This window comes from Syngnathoides biaculeatus, chromosome 11, assembly GCF_019802595.1.
Source record: "Syngnathoides biaculeatus isolate LvHL_M chromosome 11, ASM1980259v1, whole genome shotgun sequence".
NCBI lineage: Eukaryota > Metazoa > Chordata > Actinopteri > Syngnathiformes > Syngnathidae > Syngnathoides > Syngnathoides biaculeatus.
This window is the reverse complement of record NC_084650.1, coordinates 18,192,681-18,210,153: the sequence shown is the minus strand read 5'-3', so window position 1 is coordinate 18,210,153 and position 17,473 is coordinate 18,192,681. Positions and strand designations below refer to the sequence as shown.

Below are 17,473 nucleotides of genomic sequence, written 5' to 3'. Positions count from 1 at the left end.
TTTGAGCAACATCAATGCAACGTGTCAGGATTTTGCCTAACACGAAGGAACAACGAGCTACCTTCCAGCAGGTAAAACTAGTATAAATAGACGAGACCGCTTGAGTCCGCTACTGCCCTGTAAATCACTTCCTGCTTCTTGTTGAGAAAAAATCCCTGGAGAGGATAGTTACAAAAAGCCATATACGTCAAAATCATGTTTTGTGGTGAAAAAAACGGATGGGTCCATACCGGCTGCCGTTGAGTTCATTCATTGATAACATAGTAAAAATCATCCATTGCATGACACTTGACCTTTAAACTCTCTGTGTCCCGTCTTTTGTTGTAAATATCTCGTGTTTCAACGTGGGTTTCAATGTGGGCACTTGCAGCTTTTACACAGTCGATGCGTACATATGTACCAAATGGTATTTCCTTTACAAATGTACCGGGTGAGGCTTGTAACCAGGTGCGCTCTGTAGGCCGGGAATTACGGTAATCCACAAAAAAAGCAACCTTTTTGGTCAAAACGGTTGCCCTATCGTGCCAAAATGCATAATCTCATTTTTCAGGTATCTTTCGTGCAGTGTGACATTGGACACATTTATTCATGCCCGATTGATTGTCGCAGTCATTGTTGTTCATTTGGGGGGGGGGGGGGGGTGTTTTCTGGTCTGGCCTCTACCAGCTGTGTTCGTTTTGAAAAGATGTAACTTAATGATCGTAAAAAGATAGGACGGGGTGTAATCGTGATATACGTTGCGCAGCGTTGCCGGCGTCTGACCAAGATACGGCAAAATTTTATGGCGGTAGTCTGGCGTAGCGCTATCGAGACCAAATTTGTCTCGGAGTCTGATGCGGGCATAAACAGAAAATAGCTGTCCCTGTGCTGCGTTATGAAGCATATTTCTACAAATAAGTGCCTTCCACAACAGCAAAATAACACTTAGATGGTTTTTATGCATCCCGTCTTAATAGACAACCTCACCCAATTTCACTTTGATCGGTGAAGAGGGTGATTTCACTTGAAATCCCCCCCCTCAAGCCAAAATCCCAGACTAGCTTCAAACCATCACGGCAGACGTGTTCATTTCCAGGCATCGCAACCCCCCCCCCCCACTTTCCTGGAAGGATATTACAAAGAAAGAAAACAAATCCGATCCATCCTCAGCCGTAAACATGAAATGTGCTGAATTGTTGCTGCATGAGCATGTTGTGTACTGTAGTTTTTTATTTTTTGTTATTAAAAACGTCTAGGTTAGTACACAGGTGGTATTGGAAGTAAATCAAAATGTTATTTACGTTTTGACCTATATTTAAATAAATAGTTGAATCTAAACAGGCAAGCGTTAGAACGGATGCAGCCTATATAGACACGATGGTTTCTTGAGATATTTTTGTTTTGTCCCGATTGAGAACTTTGCTAAATTTCTCTTTAACTGCCAAAACTCGTGGCCGGAGATAATTTTTCCCCCGAAATTCCCTTCAAGCCCAAATACATGTGTAATTACCTTTCCGTTTCACATCAGGCGTTCTTACTGTACTTTTTGTACGACCTGTCGGCAAGAACACGCAATTCCGGCCTCACTCGTGGCTCGTGCTAATGTCTTCTTTGTCTCATCAAAGATGGTGTCTTTTTTTTTAAGAATGTTTAATCCGCCTAAAAGGGAGAATATTAATTCGAAACAAAGCGCAGGCCCTTCCTCGGCCGTGTAGAGGAAATAAGGCGAGCTTGTTGCCCGTATAAAATATGAATAGCACACAAGTTGGTGTCTCCAGTGAGCAGAGCTAGCGAGCTAGCCCGCGCATGGCCGCGGGCGTCGTGTCCTTGGCGGTCCGCCGGGCCATGGCCGACTCCCCCCCCCTCCTTACTCCCTTTCCGTGGCATATTCTTTGTGGCGGCCAAGCAGCGGCCTCAGGGTTTTTTTTTTTTTTTTCACCCACAATGCTCCTCGGGGCTGGCCGGTATCGCTCGATGCGGCGCGCAAGGTCAGTCGCCCGCCGGCCATGAGCACCCACCACCCCAGAAAAAAAAAATCTTCAACCGAGACGCTGGCGCCACTCAAAAGTTGTCGGTGCTCCTCGCCTCGCAGGAATAAAAACAATATCAGATAGATGAAGTAAAATGAAAACTTCTCACACCAAAGGAACTTGCAGTTAAGTTTAATATGGGATTAAATGTACAGATTTTAACAAATTGTACAAAATTTTGTGACTGTTAGCTTTTAGCATAGGATTCAACCTTTTTCTTTTTCTTTTTTTGCATAATTTTTGATAATTTTCATGAAAAAGCATAGACACACTTACTAGCGTTTTAACTGTTATGCTAGTAGCGTCGGCCGCTCTGCCCTTATGCCCTCAATATGTACTCTACATTTTAAACAGCAGTCGTAATACTATTACTACTAATTGTAGTCGTAATTATGAGTAATACATAACTATTTTAAAAAGCCTGGAAGGCATGGCTGACAGGACACAGGGTCACACGTTATTTTTCTAAATTGGAACAAATAGATGCCTCCTGGTGAAGAAAAGAATTCCCGCTCTACGTTTGCAAAATGTATCAGAGGACCACTTTTGACTTTTGCTTGAGTCAATATTCTAAACAGTATTCGAACTTGAGTACAAGATTTTGGCTACTCTACATATTTATCTCTATATATCATATTTGTTTGTTTTACAGTGAAGAAAATAAGTATATGAACACCCTGCTATATTGCAAGTTCTCCCACTTAGAAATCATGGAGGGGTCTGAAGTTTTCATCGTAGGTGCATGCCCACTTTGAGAGAGAGAGAGAATCTAAAAAGAAAAATCCAGAAATCACAATTTATGATTTTTTTTTACGATTTATTTGTGTGATACAGCTGCAAATAAGTATTTGAACACCTGTCTATCAGCTAGAATTCTGACCCTCAAAGACCTGTTAGTTCGCCTTTAAAAGTACACCTCCACTCCATGTATTATCCTGAATCAGATGCACCTGGGTGAGGTCGTCAGCTGCATAAAGACACCTGTCCACCCCATACAATCAGTAAGACTCAAACTTGTTGCATGGTCAAGACCAAAGAGCTGTCCAAAGACACCAGAGACAAAATTGTACAATTCCACACGGCTGGAAAGGGCTCCCGAGAAATTGCCAAGCACCTTGGTGAGAAAAGGTCCACTGTTGGAGCAATCATTAGAAAAGGGAAGAAGCTAAACACGACGGTCAATCTTAATCCGAGTGGAGCCCCATGCAAGATATCACCTCGTGGGGTCTCAATGATCCTTAGAAAAGTGAGGAATCAGCCCAGGACTACACGACAGGACTTGGTCAATGACCTAAAAAGATCTGGGACCATCGTTTCCAAAGTGACTCTTGGTAATACACTAAGACGTCACGGTTCAAAATCATGCATGGCACGGAAGGTTCCCCGGCTTAAACCAGCACATGTCAAGGCCCATCTTAAGTTTGCCAATGACCATTTGGGTGATACAGAGGAGTCATGGGAGAAGGTTTTGGGGTCAGATGAGCCCAAAATGGAACTTTCTGGTCATAATTCCACTAACCATGTTTGGAGGAAGATGAATGATGAGTTCCATCCCAAGAACACTATCCCTACTGTGAAGCATGGGGGTGGTAGCGTCATGCTTTTGGGGGGGGGTTCTGCACACGGGACAGGACGACTGCACTGTATTAAGGAGAGGATGACCGCGGCCGTGTATTGTGAGATTTTGGGGAACAACCTCTTTCCCTCAGTCGGAGCATTGAAAATGGGTCGTGGCTGGGTCTTTCAACATGACAATGACCCGAAGCACACAGCCAGGAAAACCAAGCTGTGGCTCCGTAAGAAGCTTGTCAAGGTTCTGGTATGACCTAGCCAGTCTCCAGACCGAAACCCAATAGAAAATCTTTGGAGGGACTCTGTGTTTCTCAGCGGCAGCCCAGAAACCTGTCTGATCTAGAGAAGATCTGTGTGGAGGAGTGGGCCAAAATCCCTCCTGCAGTGTGTGCAAACCTGGTGAACGACTACAGAAAACTTTGACCTCTGTAATTACAGACAAAGACTACTGTACCAAAGATTAACATTGGTTTTCTCAGGTGTTCAAATACTTCAAATACTGATTTGCTGCTGTATTACACAAAAAAATCATTAAAAAATCATACATTGTGATTTCTGCACCTATGATGAACATTTCAGACCCCTCCATGATTTCTCAATGGGATAACTTGCAATATAGCAGGGTGTTCAAATACTTATTTTTTTTTGTACTGTAAATAGTAACGTGTATGTGTGTGCACAGATTTTCCGTAATCTCAACGGCTTCTCCAAATCCACATTTCTAAAAAAAATACTCTCTTAAACTGTAATTGTTTTCATCGTTCTCCTTTCCCCGTGTAGAACTTTCACTTATTTCCTTCTATCTGTGAGAACTCTTCTGTTTAAATTAAAATCTGAAAGGTCATGTAGCCCGAGTCAAAACGCGTCTCAAAGAGAAAATCCTCTTTTAACAGGTGAAATATGAAAAACATGACAGTAAGAAAGAAAAATAACGTTCCCCCCCCCCCGTCTGTTGTTGTCTTGGCAACAACGGCGGGTCGCTGTCACACCTGCGTGCTAATTAGCCATCAACACGCGCACACTTTTCTCTTGCTAACAACACGCCATCCAACTTCAACTGATTCATCCAAGTTTACTTTTTCATCACGGAAGGGATCTTAATTATTATTACCGCTGCATTACCGCGCATTAATGTCCCGTTTATGGCGGGGATGTTTAAATGTTGTGCAGTTTGTGTCTTTTATGGATTGCCGGCGATCAATGCCTGTCACCTGTGCGCACGTGTGGCCTGCTCCCCAGCAAATAGACAGCACCATCAATCAGCCGGTGCGTGTTTATTCAAACCTTATTGATTATCTATGTTTGGACATACAGGTTTGAGTCTGTTTGTTTGATGGATTTCTTCACCTTCACCTTTACAACTCGGGAAGTCATTGATACTGAAAATAACGGGGGTAAAAGAAGCTTGAACTAGTTTTTGATTTTTTTTTCTTAATAATTTATAGTCATCGCTTTGCAAGTCACAAGTAAGTCTGAAGTATTTGCACTCAAGACCCGAGTCAAGTTCCCAGTCGAGACAGGCTAGTCCCAAGTCAAGTCGCAAGTCCCACACTTTGAGTTTGGAGTTCTTTTGACTAAAAAATCCATTTTAATATACATACTTATATTTAATTAGCATGTACAGACCTCAGACTGCTGAACAGCTGAAGCTATAAATCAAGCAAAAATCTGAAAAATTCAATTTATAAAGCTTAAAAAAAATGAATGTACACTCTTCCCAGGCATTTATTGAACGTGTTAAAAGAGAAGTAACACATTGCTAAACGTGTCCCAGCTTTATGGGAATGTCTTACAGCTATAAAATTAAGTTAAAGTTAAGTTAAAATTAAGTTAATGATTATTTGCTAAAAACAATAATGTTTGAACATGAAATATCTTCTGTCCCCAACCTCATTGGGATTGGGTTTGTATATATTATGTACTGCGTACTACCTTTACTCTTGCTAGACATATTTAGCAAATTACACGGAACTAAGTAAAACGGGGTTGAGGAGTTGAATTTCCTGAAAATCACAATCTCCAAAAATGGCAGACTTCCTGTATCCTTTTGGGCATGACTTGTTGATAGTACCGTAATTTCCGGCCTACAGAGCCCACCGGATTATAAACCTCACCCAGTACATTTGTAAAGGAAATACTATTTGGTACATACATAAGCCGCACCTGTGCCAAAGCCGCAAGTACCCACATTGAAGGCCATAATGAAACACGAAATATTTACAAAGAAAGACGGTACACTGCAAGACTTACAAAGTTTTAATACCTTAGCTTATCTTAAAGTAGCAACAACACAGTAGCACGAACAGGGCTTGTTAACAAAAAAAAAAACCACCGGTAAAATGCAGTAACAACACAGTAGCATAGCACTAACAGAGCCGGTTAAAAAAAAACATACCTAAAACACTGAGATGTGGCTGTAACACAGCAGAAACATGCTAGCACGGTGTGAACACTAGCGCGCCGCTAACAAGGTCAGTTACAAAAAACATACCGGTCAAACTCACTTCTTAGGCTTGCTTAAATATGCTTAAATAAGGCGCATCACCGCATAGGTCGCAGGGTTGAAAGCGTGTGAAAAACAATATTTGAACATGAGATATCTTATCTTTTTAGTGAATTCAATTAAATATAGGTTGAACATGATTTGCAAATCATTGCATTCTGTCCCAACTTCATTGGGATTGAGTTTGTATATATTATGTACTACATACTACTTTTACTCTTGCTAGACATGTTCAGCAAATTATATGGAACTAAGTAAAACGGGCTTGAGGAGTTGAATTTTCTGAAAATCTCAATCTCCAGTAGGGCGTTGGTATTTGTAGCATCCCTGGAGAAAATGGCAAACTTCCTGTGACCTTTTGGGCATGACTTGTTGATAGTACCGTAATTTCCGGCCTATAGAACACACCTGCTTATAAGCCTCACCCAGTACCTTTGTAAAGGAAATACCATTTGTTACATACATAAGCCGCATTGTGTAAAAATCCGCAAGTGCCCACATTGAAATGGACATTGAAACACGTGATGTTTAAGTAAGACAGTTCACAGAAAACTTTCCAAAGTTTTAATACTTTAGCTAAGCTTAACATAGCAACAACACGGTAGCACGAACAGGGGTGTTAAAAAAAAAACATTGGTTAAAAAAAAAAACACCCGTGGCAGCTACACAGTAGCACAGCACTAACAAAGCCAGTTTAAAAAAAAATACGTAAATATCTTAGACACAGAAGTAACAGAGCAGCAACACGCTAATGCTAGTGCGGCGCTAACACGGTCACATTAAAAAAAAAAAACGGTAAAAATCACTGACACACAGCAGAAAGATGCTAGTGCGGCGCTAACAGGGCCGGTTAAAAAAAACATACCAGTAAAAATCACTGAGACACAGCAACATGCTAGCACAGCGCTAACGCTAGTGCAGCGCTAACAAGGCCGGTTGAAAAAAAAAAACTACCGGTAAAAGTCACTTCCTCAGCACATATATTCCACCGGTTTCACTCTTACCTTTTCCTCTCGATGCCCCCTTGGGGCCGTTAGAAAAAATGCATAAATGAGCCGCATTACCGCATAAGACGCAGGGTTGCGTGCTCTCCGCTCATTTTTATTTTTTCGTGTAGAGATTGCCGTGAATAATGTTATATGTATTTTTCATTTCAATATCTTTTTTCGAACGTTTATAGGGATAACACTTGACCTTTAACGCTAATGCTGCCGCGCTAACGCTAGCGCCGCGCTAACGGAGCCGGTTAAGAAAAATCATACCGGTAAAAATCACTGAGACACGGCTCAGAGCTAAAAGAGCTGGACCGGCAAAAGTCACTTCCTCGGCACATATATTCCACTGGTCTCAGTCTTACCTTTTCCGCTCGAGTGCCCCCTTGCGGCCGTTGGAAAAAGATGCGCAAATTAGCCGCATCACCGCATAACCCGCAAGGTTAAAAGCATGTGAAAAATTTTGTAGTTTATAGGCCGGAAATGATGGTAATATTTTTACAGCATACCTTTTCGATGTTTTTTGTGGGTCTGCTCATGAGAGACGTGTACCTGCTTAAGTGAAACTGTCTGAATTTGTTAAAAATCACAACAAGTCTCGAGTAATTCGTCTTTGAAGCGTTCCTGGAATTGGCCAAATTATCCGTTTGAGGCATGATGGTAGACTTCCTGTCTTTTCAGGCATCGCCATGGTGACCAAATTCGATGTTGCCAACTTAAATGGATGAAGGGTTTGAATTTTCTCTCGTGAGATTCTGTTTTTGAAGGAACAGCTGGACATATCCCAAGTAGGCCTGAAGATGCACATTACACGTTTTTAGACATTTTTTGTGGGTCTACTTATGCTGCCAAATTTGATGCCAGGCGAAATTGCCTTCAGATGGCTGAATTTTCCAAATATCACAGCAAATCTCTAGTAGCAATTCATCTTTGAAGGCTTAGCGAATATGTTGCCAAGTCAAATTGGCTTTGACGGTTGAATTTACCAATTTGACTTTTATGATGTATTAATTAAGAGGATCAAACTTAACCGCCATGTTCTCCCAAAGCAGTGACGAAAACTCAAATCGTCTTTGATTTATTTAGCGACGACCGTCCGTTGCGTATGCGAGGACCAAATTCGGTCGGACTGGTGAGCTGACAAAATCTCGACAAGCACCAGGAAATGAGATGTGTCCGTTTAATGGCAACTGAAGTGACTTTTTTGGGGGGATCGTACATCAGACGACATATCTGATTGGCCCAAATTGCCCCACCAATCACCCGACGGCTTGCTTCCGGCGTCAACCTCCTCCCTGTTTGCGCGCCGGCTGCCGTCCATCCTGCGGCTGCCTACGAGGGTGCGGCTCCCTCGTTTCAGGCTCCCAAAATCGAGCGCCGCGGCGTGGTAATGTAAGCTGTTAACCGGAATCCCTTTTCATCGGCGCTCTTAATCTTCGCACGGCGCCACGAGACCGCGAGACGGCATCCCAAAGCCTTTCAGAACCTTAATTCAATCCGCAGCCTCGCTTCAAAGTGTCTGTCACGTTCACGCGTGACGTGAGCGTGTCCGTGTGTGAAATTGTAGCGTCGAAACATTTGTGCAAGCTTTAATGTCGGAAACGCGACGCGTCTTCCTCGTTATCGGCGTCGACCTTTGACCGAATAATGCCTGAGATCATTCTTGGCGTCTTTGCTTGATTAAATTAACACAATATTTGTGGTACCCAGTGCAGTAGTTGATGGATAGTTTTAACATTAACAAGGTGCTTAAATATATAAAGAAATGAATTTGAATAATGATTGATTTTAAAGGCGGCACGCCGGCTCAGATGGTAAAGCGTTGGCCTCACAGTTCTGAGTTTCCGGGTTCAATCCCAGACCCGCCTGTGTGGAGTTTGCATGTTCTCCCCGTGCCTGCGTGGGTTTTCTCCGGGCGCTCTGGTTTCCTCCCATATCCAAAAAAACATGCAACATTAATTGGACTCTCTAAATTGCCCCTCGTGAGGATAAGCAGTGCGGAACATGGATGGATGTACCATGCAATGTTAGAAAAACAATAATCAACACAAATAGGTATGAGAAAAACTGAAATGAATAAATGAATGAATGATGCGTTATGAATTAATGGTGATCAGAAAGGGTGTTAAATTGATTGTGATTTTTTTTCTTATATTTGAAAAAGTGGGTGTGATTTCATATCCTTCAGTTCCTGTGGTCGTTAATTCCACAATTTAGTGCCTTTTTTATTGAGATATTTTGCTATTTTAGTGCTGGTCTGACAATTGTCGGAATTGTTAAAGTTGCCAGATTTGCCTGCCTGCAATTTTGAAGTGTTACGTTAGTGTTAAGTTATTACAGTACACAACAATGTTACATCTTAACGTTATACAACCCTATTATGCCATATTACAATGTTACGACACAATGTGACGCAGCAATGTTGCACTTTGATATCTTGGTTCAATTTCATGCTACAACGCTACGCTATGTTTTTATGTTACAATTGTATGTCACAGTGCTAGACGATGAAGCAACGCTTCACTGCGATGTTACTTTTATTTTATTTTGTTATTTTATTTTATTTTACAGTTGTTATTGTCAACTTCCATGTAAGTGTCATGGGTTGAGTATTTGTGGAGTGGATCCAAATCAGAGTTTAGTCCAAATGACAGCCAAAAAACCTAGAAAACTGACGCTCTGTGTTTTGCAGTGATTATTTCACTAATGTACAAAATATTTGCCAAATAATGCGCTCATCTTTTCCCCGTTCTGAGATTGTCTCGACGCTGGCTACACTCTGTCGTCGTCATTTTTTTTTTTTTTGTTTCTATTGTTTTCGTTTTGATTTTGGCATCGCAAACGGGGAGGGAAGCCACGTTAAGAAGCTTTTGTCATCCGAGTGGACGGAAAACAAGCGCGGCTGTAAATCTGTTGTTTCTTGGTCCTAAACGAGGTATTAAGTGTCGAGTTTATCAGGGATTAAACGTTGACGCGTCGGCCGCTATCGGCCTGCACGTCCACCTTGTTTTCATTGTGATTGCCCCTTTGTCCTGGCAAGGATTTACGCCCCCCCCCCCTTCCCCCGCATTCGCATTCATTCGTCGACATTTCTGCTTTCCTTCTTCCGGCGTCTCACCGCGACAGGTAACTGTTTCGGCACTCTCGCTTCTTAATCTGCGCCCAAAAAGGGCGATCGAGCGAGCGCGGATTACGACGGATTAACTCCCCGTGCCGGCACGCCGCTCCTCTGATTAATCTGGGATCTTGTCGTGTCCGGGGCGAGGGGTTAACCGACATGGGGTTGGGGGTGACCCACATCTAAGAGGCTAATGTTGTTTAAACGACGAGCGGATAAATACACACGGGAACACATGACATAATCTCCCTTTTTAGGGGTCACACTGTATGGATGATGTTCATTTACTTATCTGCCATCGCTCTTTGTCTTTATTGACAATAGGTTCCAAATCAGAACCTTTGCAAGTACCGTTGTCTTTTTTTTTTTTTTTTTTTGTACCATTGCACGGTAAACGTAACCTCAGTCAATCTGAGTTAGTTTCATTTTTGTTGTGCATTGTCGGTGTAATAATCATCCATCCATCCATTTTCTTCACAGCTTATCCTCGCAAGGGTCGCGGGGAAAGCTGGACCCTATCCCGGATGTCATCGGGCAGGACACCCTGAAGTGGTCGCCAGCCAATCGCAGGGCACATAGAAACAAACAGCCACACTCACAATCACACCTAGGGGCAATTTAGAGTGTCCAATTAATGTTGCATGTTTTGGGGATGTGGGAGGAAACCGGAGTACCCGGAGAAAACCCACGCAGGCACGGGGGAGAACATGGAAACTCCACACAGGCGGGGCCAGGATCGAACCCATGTCCTCAGAATTGTGCGGCCAATGCTTTACCAACTGAACCACCGTGCCACCGTGTAATAATCATTTTAAACAAAAATGTTTTGCGATATTGCATCATTTTATGTAGAAAAAAGGATTAAAAACTTTTTTTTGTAAATACATTTTTTTTTCCCCTTGTCAGTGGTTAACATGGAGGCGGCACGGCGGCTCAGCTGGTAAAGCGTTGGCCTCACAGTTCTGAGTGTCCGGGGTTCAATCCCGGACCCGCCTGTGTGGAGTTTGCATGTTCTCCCCCGTGCCTACGTGGGTTTCCTCCGGGCACTCCAGTTTCCTCCCACATTCCAAAAAACATGCAACATTAATTTTACACTCTAAATTGCCCCGAGGTGTGATTTTGACTGCGGCTGTTTGTCTCCGTGTGCCCTGCGATTGGCCGGCAACCAGTTCAGGGCGTACCCCGCCTCCTGCCCGTTGACAGATGGGATAGGCTCCAGCATTCCCCGCGACCCTTGTGAGGATAAGTGGCGAAGAAAATGGATGATTAACTTAGACCGAGAGTATGGCCTTAAAATCAAAGTCAATCAATTAAAGACTGAAGAGTCCTACTTGGGTCTACCAAATTTTTTGAGCGAATAAAGTAAACATTGTGACAAAACTGAGGTGGTTTTGTTTTGCTGATTAGACCTTAGATGATATTAGAAATGAAAGATAATAAAGACTTTTATTCATTGTTCTGTGAAACCAAAGAAGCAACACAGGGAATATGTTTAGGTGGTGAATTACACCCGAGAGAGAGAGTCGTAGCGCTACTTCCAGCACCAGGATTGAAATCGGACGCCACGCTTCGAACGCGGCGCACGTGACCCACTTAAGCGGCCGACAAAACGCGCGACATCACAATCCGTGTTGTTCATTCATCCCTAAATGCCCCTCTTCTGGCTCCAGTCCATCTCCCACTCTTCACTCAATCACACAAATCAGATTAGCGGACATATGCCTCCCGCCATTAAGACCTCGGCGGAGCTCTGACGGGAAGCCGCGACCGGGCGGAGAATCTCAATCAGAAAGGAGGCTGGAAAAAAAAATAAAATAAAATTTCAATCATTGCTCAGATGTAGCATTTCTTTTTTTTTTTTTTACACCCTTGTGATATGAAAATTCCACCATCTGCTGTTTTTCCCGCGCAAATTGCTCAGGAGTGCAATGCTTCCAATTAACGTGCTTGTTAGCCAAAGTTATTATCAGTATTCGCACGCGCACCTTTGACGCCTTCTTCACACGTTCGGGGTTCAGGAATAACCTGAACGGGAGATCTTTGATGTGAAACAATTGCGAAACACCAAAGAGAGTTTTTTTTTGTTTTGTTTTGTTTTGATCTCTTGAGGGAAAGGTGGAGTGGAATACACAAGGTCTTCGGACTAGAGGTCTCTATGTGACGTTTGACTGACGTGCAGAATTGTCACCGTTCTTAGAATCCCGCGGAGATCATCTCCCGTGATTGGTCCGTTTCAAATCGCCGCGATGACGTACACCGCACATTCCCCTCGGTTCCCCAATAACACGATTCAAACTTTAATTGAGTGGCCGCACATATCGCCGACGCTGATCGATTTTGCAATATGATCAAACATCTAGGTCCATTCCTTCTAGCAAGCATGTTCTACGGTCGCCATTGTTGTTGCTTTGTTCCTTGTTCCGGAAAGTTAAAAAAAAAATACGGATCCCGGAATTGGCCATAGAATGGGGGAGAATGGACCTTTCCGACTGGCAATCGTAAGCTCCGCCCCCTTAGGTACAGTTGCCACATCCCACAAGCTTCCAAAATGGTGACTGAACAGAACAGGTTTGAAGTCGATTCTCTATCGCATATTCCAGATAATATTGGGGTATGTTTTTTTTGAAAATGCGTCAGACTTGTCCAAGGGAGTTGTACGAAGCGGTGTCAACTATTTCACGCAAGGATATGTACACGGAATTAAGATTTTGGACGGAGCAGGACGTAATGTTACAGCGAAATGTTGACGCCTCACATACTTCATATTGAAATCCAACAGGATAAAATAATGGAATCGTGCTGCGCATGTAAAGCAGGTTGAGTACTTTTTACTCTGAAAGATCACGAGTAATATCATTGTAGTCTTTAGAAGTGAGTGGGTGTATTCATTTGACTTGGCTCGTAACGGAACCCCGTGCTCTGTCTTAAAAGTCCGATGCGATACAAATCGGTAAATAGACATTTCTCTTGCATGACATTGCACATTTACGTATCAGTAACCCGACTCTTCGGCATAAAACCTTACACACTTCATTCCGCAGGTCAGTGATACACTAACAAAGTGAAAGTTGTTCTACTGCAAAGTATAAAACACTGATAAGTCAATCAAACTCAGAGAAGATACTTCTCCCTCACTTACCTTCGAACGTACAGCCTCGTGTTTGTTGAGATTGTCCACATTTAGTTGTACGTGCGGTCTTCCGCGAGCCTGAATCCATCGTAGACACTTCGTCAACTCTGTTTTTGGCTTTGGAAAATGAATCAAGCGGGCCCCTTGTAACCTAGCAGGATATCTTGCTCGCCAAGCGCATCTGAGGACCATTTTCTTCGTAACATTATCATTTCCAAGCGCACGCTACTGACAACTAGCATTCTTTGTGGGACAACATGTCGGCAGGGGCGTGTCAAGCCAGGGGTTAAGCCAATGCGGCTATCTGATTGGCTATTATTGTACGAGTGATCGACAGGTCGGAAAGGTCCATCTTCGCCCAGGAGTTGACCTTTACTGTATTGTGCAAGGAAAAGAAGAAATTGTATCTGGCAAACGTGGAATGCAGAACGCAAGATCTTTTGACTAACTTGACAGTTATATGAAACTTTGAGTTGGGCTTACGGCCACGCTACCCTGAGAACGCCCGATCTCGTCAGATCTCGGAAGCTAAGCGGGTTTGGCCCTGGTTAGTACTTGGATGGGTGACCGCCTGGGAATACCAGGTGATGTCAGCTTCTCTCCCCGGCTAAAATGCAGAGGGGTTGCGTCAGGAAGCGCATCCGGCGTGAAACTGTGAATTGGCAAATATAGAATTGTGGACAAGACTTGATGAACTCTAACGTGCAAGGAAAAGTACAAATTCCCCATGGGAAACTCAAAAATCCAGTCCATGAGGTCTCACGACTGGCCGGAGACTGACGCATAAAAACTGTGCACAGTTACTTGACTTGGAGTTTTGTGATTCATGCATTCCCTGCGTCGAGTTTGGATGTTTGTGAAGATATTTTAGGGAAAAGCTGAGATCCCTGGCAAGGGGGAGTGGGAGGTGCCAGCAGAGAACCCGGGCGGCTCGGTTTGGCTCAGCTCCGGTGAAAACGATTCACTTTGCCAGCGGTAACGCGGCCGGAAGACTGGGGATGGGAAGCACGCCCACCAATAATAAACACGGAGCATTTCTCATAATTTAACGAGGACATTATCAGAAACACCTCGGAGGAGGAAAGAGGGGAGAAGAAAGGATGTGGGGAAAAGAGGTAATTGAGGGAAAAAATGGAAGATGGGGGGATTGTGCACAGGGAGAAATGTGAGGATGAGGAAGAAAAACCAGACAAGTACAGTTAAATAGCAGTCACTGTGCGCCATCGCACTCGCGACTCTGTCCAGTTGAGCGCGAAAAATCACGCGGGTAAAATTTGTGACGAATAGAAATACATCGATATTGAAAGACGTCGCTTATTATGCGTAGTCTTGACCAATGTTCCCTCTAAGCTACGCAATTGCGCAGTTGTCGCACACTCAGCGCACATGAAAACTGATCCAGTTTTTTTTTTTAAACATGGAAGCACACGGTCTTCTGCTGACACCACCCCCCTCTGCTCTTAAAGGGGTACACTCATAATTACAAACAGAACACACACCCACAACTTTATATCTGCGGGCACGACTGACCACACCTGTACATTTTTCAAATGTGAGTGACTGAAATAGTACATAATTTTTGTTTTTTTCAAAGTAATTCCATCCTGCGGTGAACATTTACTTTAATTGTTTAACTCGGTGGATCAGCTGGTAAAGCGTTGGCCTCAAAGTTCTGAGGTCCCGGGTTCAATACCAGACCCGCCTGTGTGGAGTTTGCATGTTCTCCCTGTGCCTGCGTGAGTTTCCTCCGGGCACTACGCTTTCCTCCCACATCCCAAAAAACATGCGACATTCATTGGACACTCTAAATTGCCCCAAGGTGTGATAGTGAGTGCGGCTGTTTGTTTCCATGTGCCCTGCGATTGGCTGGAAACCAGTTCAGGGTGTACCCCGCCTCCTGCCCGTTGACAGCTGGGATAGGCTGCAGCACTCTCCGCAACCCTCGTGAGGATAAGCGGTGAAGAAAATGGATGGATGAATGGATTGATGTTCAACAGGCCCAACTGCTTGTGGGATTCATTAGGAAAGGGAGGGTCACGAGGAGGAGGACGATATAAAAGAGGAAGAAAAGGATGAGGGAGACAAAGACTGATCCATGTCAAAGCTGTAATTCCTGTGTCCCTAAACACACCAACACGTTAGCTTCATGTGTGTGTTGCAGTTGTGTTAATTGAGAGGGAAAAAGTTTATAATTTCCACTTCAGGGTGTAGCCCGCCTGTCGCCTGCAGTTGGTTGGGATAGATTCCACCGTCCTGTGACCCTAACCAGGATAAGCGGTGTTGAAAATTGATAGATGGATGTCCATAATGTAGATGTATTATTTTTATCCAAGCCAGCTGGCCTCCCGACCACCTCTACCGGCATCATCATCATCTTCCTCATCATCATTGCCTCCACCCCCATACCTCCACCTCTCTGTGCCCCCTCAACCTCTTCATGTTGTCGGTAATGAAACATCACGGACATGTTCATTAAAAAAAAAATAGAAAGCGGCTCTCGGTGTTCTGCTGAAGGGTTGAAGGTAAAACGCTGCAAATGGTAGCGAGGTGTTCGGGGGGCACCGTTAATACGACCGCTGCCCGCCCGCGCTCATTACATCAGCACGGCAAACACACCGCCGACGGACTAAAGGTTAGCAGCGGCGCTAACCCCGCACCATCCCTTTTTACGCCGAGCATTTCACCCCAAATTCTTCAAAAAAAAGCTACGAGAATGTTCCGATTTTAGGCGCAAATTTGGGATTTGTGTGCATTCTTTAACAATCCAGCTCGGGGAGCCAAATCGACGCGATTCAAATACCATTTTTTAAAATGATAGGCATTAAAGTGATATCACTTTACTGATCAGATTTTGCGGTGTGGGACTTTACTCGACACAACTTTCTGATTCAATTCATCCTTGCATTTTCTGAGACGCTTATCCTGACGAGGGTCGCGGGGAGTGCTGGAGCCTATCCCAGCACACGGAGACGGACAAAAGTCGCACTCGCTCATCGGCCTTACGAGGGACAAGCTGGCAAAAGCAGGAGGATGATGATGAGGATGATAATGATGATGACGATGATGATGACAATATCCCAAGCACGATCTGCCGGTGCCGAAGACAAATTCTTTGTGTGTTGTTCCATATTTAGCCATCAAATCTGATTCTGATGTCTCAAACCAAGGTGGTTATGTTTTATGAAGAAAAAAAAATGCAATTGAACAAAGCGTTTCCGACCCCCCCATGTCACCCCTCGACCAGGCGGTCCGGAATTTATCTTTGCTTATATTATATTACGAATGTGGTCCCTCTCAGGGGGGATTACGCAGATTACAGCCATGTTGTTATGACCGTCATATTAGTATACTTACACTAAGACACTTGTTAACCTACATTTTGACAATATTTGACATCAACCACAATCAAAATTCAGCTCCCGAAGCCGGTTTGACATTAATAACATTACATTACATCCGTCCATCCAGCCATTTTCTTCGCCGCTTATCCTCACGAGGGTGTTATCACAAGGGTAAATATTTGCATCGGGTTTTGAAGTGTGCAAGTCGTTCAGATGTTCATTCTTGTAGAAATTGAATTATTATTATTAATCCTGCATAGGAGCCGAATTCATGGTTAGATTTTTTTGTTAAAGTGATGTGAGGAACTTTTGAATGGTGGTTTAACACTAAACCATCCATCCATCTTCTTAGCTGCTTATCCTCACAAGGGCCATGGGGAGTGCTGGAGCCTATCCCAGCTGTCATCAGGCAGGAGGCAGGGTACACCCTGAACTCGTTGCCGACCAATCGCAGGGCACATGGAGACAGACAGTCTCACTCACAATCACACCTAGGGGCAATTTAGAGTGTCCAATTAATGTTGCATGTTTTTGGGATGTGGGAGGAAAGCGGGGCGGGACGGTGGATCAGCTGGTAAAGTTTTGGCCTCACAGTTCTGAGGTCCCGGGTTCAATCTCGGACCAGCCTGTGTGGAGGTTGCATGTTCTCCCCGTGCCTGCGTGCGTCTTCTCTGTCCACTCCGGTTTCCTCCCACAAACCCCACCCCCCAAAAAAAACATGCAACATTCATTGGGCACTCGAAATTCCCCCTAGGTGTGATTGTGAGTGCTGCTGTTTGTCTCAATGTGCCCTGCGATTGGCTGGCAA

General features: G+C 43.9%; 1 protein-coding gene and 1 pseudogene across 2 annotated transcripts in view; both read left to right on the top strand.

The window, feature by feature from the left end:
• The window catches only part of LOC133508374 (protocadherin-1-like), a 176,172-nt gene that overhangs the window by 126,060 nt on the left and 32,639 nt on the right, over positions 1–17,473 (top strand). The gene's annotated exons all lie outside the window — the stretch shown is intronic.
• LOC133509256 (5S ribosomal RNA) lies at positions 13,802–13,920 on the top strand (annotated as a pseudogene).